We start from the raw sequence: 4,989 nt of genomic DNA, 5'->3' as shown, positions 1-4,989 counted from the left end.
AGAGCAGAGGAGGGCTGCTACCATTTGCAGAAAGGAAGAAGAAGGAGAAACAACCCCAGCCAGGATTCACATAATATAGCTGCAGCTCTGCCAGGAAACAGACTGTAAAAGTTCCTGTATTTAAAGCTGAGAGATGAGTTTTATTGTTAGAAGTTGTTATAGCAACCCGATGTGCTGGGGAGCAATACATGCGAGGCGCATTGTAACAGACTCTGACAAGTTCAAGGCTATTGCCTTGCTGCTAAATCTTGTTGCCAAGGCAATGCAACATAAGGCAAGTGCCTCCAGAAATGAATACTGCTGACAGCTCATGCCAGCAGGCTCTATCTGATTAAAAAGGAACTTTTAAAAGTAATGTTAACTTAAGCAGTACAGCAGCAGAACAAGAGAAAGGGGAACAGAGATGGAGAGAGGAATCCCAAGGAGAGCCAGTGGGTTAAGGTCAAGCAACAGGTAAAGTAAAATGTTTGATTTGAAAGCACTGTGGCTGATCAGAACATCTTGGCCTGTAATGCAAAAAGGGCACCACATTTTTGGAGGAAGTAGGAAAATCATAAAATCCTCATTTTTTGCATTTGTTTAACTCAGGCAGAACTGCTGCAACTTGAATGGGAGCTTTGGCTTTTTCCCAATGGTGTTGACAGTAAAAATTGTTTTCTCGGTAAATTTGTTCTGTGACATGGGTACTGTTGCTGCTGTAGTAAAAGCCATGAAATAGCCCTGTTAACTTTCAATTTGTATTCATTTACAGCCTTTTTAGCCATGCTTCATGGCAAGATGTTAGCTAGTGAAGAGCTGAGGCTGAAAGCTAGCTACACTTTCCTGACTGCGATTCACTGTTAAATGTTGACAGAGTGCTCTGAGCTGAAGAAAGAGTACTACCACAAGGACCACAAAGTCAAAACAGGTGAACAATGCAAAACAAATCAGGTACATAAGATTAAGTTAATCTCAACTACCAATATGATATTTTGATATGTATTATTTGATACTAGGATACTAAAATGCAAGTACTTCCATGTACCTCAAATAGATACACAGTGATCTCAGATGAACATGTTGACTTACTGATTTGTAAGAGCATAATATTTCTTAAATGATTGCCATAGCAGTATTGTGTTCCATTCTTACTTACATCCACACATCTTCCATTCTCATGGAATATCAATAGCTAAAAATGACCTCATGTTTTCTTGTTCAAGGACTATTTCAGCACATGCATCTTGCAGTACAACAGCAACGTAAGGTGATACACCTGAAACCACCAAATGGCCCATGGCAGAGTTTGTTCTCCTAGAACCTACTGTGAGTTGTGGAAAAGACATTAGATCTGCAAGCATGGGAAACTAAGAAATGGGAAGAGATTTGTCAGTTGTGCCAGAGGTTTTTTGTGTGAGATTATGTGCAGAGCCATCTCTTTTGACTTTCATAAAAATAAGGCTTTTAATTAACTATGGAATGTTTTTCTACTAATTTCAAGTTCTTAAACGGTGGTCCAGGAAGCACTTGCTGGTGATCAGCAGACAGGTGGCTGGTCATATGTTTGTAACCATCATTTGCTTTTCAGCAGCTAAATCATATTCAAAGAAGCTAACAACATGTTTATACCTTACTACTATTACTGTTATTTTTCCACAGTTGCCATGTCTAGCTGTAAGATATTCTAGGATCAGAAAGAAGAGAAAACCTGGTTCAGGCAACTGTGAAGGGAATAAGACAGTGCGCAAGAGGATGCTTTTATTAGAAGACTGTCCATTGTATAAAGAAACGTGAGAATGCTAGAGCCAGGCATTAGCATTTTTCTGAATAAGAAAACAGAAGGAAACTATTTTTAGTCTGAGTTGAATTTCTCTGCTGGTGATTTCACACATAGTATTTACTTCTTAATATATCCAGGAGAAGGTTTAAAAGCCATCCAGAATATCCTTTCTTTTTATGAAGAGATGCACACATTGAAGTCCTTGGCTAGTAAAAAGGCAAAACCATATGGGCAGGACACGCAGCTACACCAACACTTACTTGGTCTGCAGGATCCCAGAGCATTTCCAAGACCTGGCTCTCCGAGCTGCAGATCCCATCTGCCCCTGATGCCTGTGACAGTAGGACCCTTCTAGGAGGGTTTCTGGGCCATCTTTACCACCCAACGTCTGCCGTGTGATGTCTTCTCCAGGACAGATGGGATGCATAGGGGGAGCTCACCCCCCCCCGAGGTAACCATGGCTGAACTGCACTGCAGCTAAGTGCACCTTGGCACATGCTCTGAAACACGGGGCACAACCAAAGGGCCCCCCTGCTTTCTTCAGCCTCCTACCCCTCTCCCCACTGTGCATCCCTTTAGTCTCCCAAGAGCCAGCGCCAGAGAGCAGGGAAGTAACACGGGGCTTGGACAGTGTGCCATCAAGATAGCTACTGATAGCAGAGTAGACAGAGTTATTTCCAGAATGATTAATTCTGTTACCACATGCTGAAGCTTAACGTAAGCTTTAAAGGAATGGATTTTGATGTAAAAAGTGAATAAATGAGACAACTGTCAGAACAATGAGTGGGCAAGCAGAGATACTTAGCAGAGGACATGCAAAGCACTCAGCGCTGGCCAAGTTTCACTGAAGCTCGTGGTAGAATTCCCATTGCCCTCCAGGCTGCAGAAATAGCCTAGCAACGGTGTGTGGTACAGACGCACCCAAAGTGGCCCACAGCAGGCTGCTTCCACAGCCAAAAAGCCACAGAGCGTTTAGCCTGGGCACAGCCATGCTAACACACCGGGAAAGGCCCAGGAGCCGGCCCGGCTCCCTCCCATGGCTCCCCCGAGCCACCCGGCACAGCCCCGAGCCTGTTCGGGGCAGCTGTGTGCTGCCCTTCACTGTAGATACCTTGAATGCTTGCAAGAGTACCAGTTCAAGAGCTCATCCTATTACTGAATAAAAAATATGTCTTAAAAGGGCCATCATGACTACACCATCTTCTTATAATCCCTTTATCTTGCCTACTCTGGCATTCTCAAATGTAATAATTGAAAACCTGCTGCTAATTTTTAAAAGTCAGCTTTAACCTACTGTAGGCAACTCCCAGAAGGACAGTATTTTGGGTAATCAGTTATATAAGTGATCATATTTAGCATTTTTCTGGGTTTTTACTCCTGACACTTTTCCCAGAGGACTCTGGAGCAGGTAAACAAAATCTGGTAATAGCTGTACAATATCCTCTTCCCTGATTCCTTTCTTTTAACCTCATTAGTCATCATGTCTGGTTATTCTGCTAAAAATACCAAATTGTATGGGCAGTTTTTATTTCCTTTCTGAAAGTATTTTCCTCTCTTTCTTATATGAGACATTTTGAAACTAGATGTTTCTAATGGATCCACCAAAACTTGGGGGATTTTGTTACATTATATCTGCCTCTGAAAAGAAGTCAAATGCTCAGCGTGTTTCTCCGTAGTAGCTAATTCAACTTGGACTGCACCACATGATCCCCTTTTCCAGTCTTTCCTTATGGCCTCTGAGGAATGTTGCATTGGCTGCGAGGGAATTACTAGGTCTTGGCAAGACATGTTAATATCCTCGCAAAGACTTGTTAGGGACCGAGACATCAGCCTCCAACTATTTCCTCTGATAAAGCAGAGCATTCACAGTAGTTCGTTAGTCTTGAATCAACAGATTGACCTGGATTGATAGAAATGAAAGTTCCACACAAAATAAGATGGCTCTGAAAATATAGCTAGCTGGTATTGCCTGACCGATGGGGAACTTCGAAACAGAAGTATAAAGTGTCAGATCGCATTAGAGAAATCAGTGGCTCACGGCACTTCAGTCCAGGGTTGGGAAAACGAACACACAAGTGGAAGACAGGTCATGAATTACGGCATCACCTGCTGCATTAGGATTTGAAAGACAAACTAAGTACTTCAGTACTTCTGAAAACTTGGACTCTTATATGTGGCGATGCAAATTCAGTGGAAATGTTTCTTACCAAAGACCTGCCCATGTTCATACACAGAGTTTGTAGCAGAGATGAAATACAGTCCCAGTTTATTATATCTATCCCTTTTTTTAACACTCAAGGTTATTAGCATTCAAAATTACACTGATAATCCTTGAAAGCACCAGAGAGTGAGTATCATATCTGCAGCTGGATCTCTTTGCTAGGAAACTAGTTACACAACATGGAAAGTATTTTTGCTATCTTGTTTTGAATCACTGATAACAACGTCCCAAGTGAAGGGACTGTATTGTTCATGCATCAGACGGGGAGGAATCACTTCTGCAGCCCCAGCCTGTTGCCATCCCAAGTCTCTGTCCGCACAGCAGAGTGGCAAGTTCTGAGTTACAGGTTTGGTAAATCAGGAGTAGCATGCTGACACTGATCTGAATTTCAGAGCCTAACTCAGAGGCAATGTAAGTGAGACGTTTCCCTGAGGGTTTGCTGTGAGCGGCAGCAATGCCACCCCAGGGCCCCGGCGGCTGGAGGCATACATGCCAGGTAAGGGTATCCATCAGACACTCAGAAATTCCCAGCTGAGTCAAGGCCCCTTTTCTTGGCTACATGCTGGCCTCTTTACACCTCTGGTGTTGTAAAGGGAAGTGAAACAGCCGGTTCTCATGTAAATGTTCAACAGCTTTGAAAAGCCCACAGATTGTAGAAAAAGGAGAAGGGCTGCAAAGTCTGGAGCTGATTTCATATCTGAAAGTCAGACAGGATGCTGGATCTGTCATTGTAGTTTGGTTTGACAAAGGGCCAACTCCAACACCACGACTCCCATCTGCTTTAATGTGGCTATGGAGGACCCTCTTTTAGCCCTCCTGGGAAACCTGCATGCTCGATCACCTCCCTGAAATGCCTGTACACCAATGCACGCAGCTTGGGGAACAAACAGGAAGAACTAGAGATATCTGTGCGGTCGCAGGGCCATGATCTCATTGCCATTACAGAGACATGGTGGGATAGCTCGCATGACTGGAGTGCTGTCATGGATGGCTACGTGCTTTTTAGGAA

This window comes from Apteryx rowi, unplaced genomic scaffold, assembly GCF_003343035.1.
Source record: "Apteryx rowi isolate R43461 unplaced genomic scaffold, aptRow1 scaffold_3, whole genome shotgun sequence".
NCBI classification, from domain to species: domain Eukaryota; kingdom Metazoa; phylum Chordata; class Aves; order Apterygiformes; family Apterygidae; genus Apteryx; species Apteryx rowi.
Note: the sequence above shows the minus strand (reverse complement) of the source record.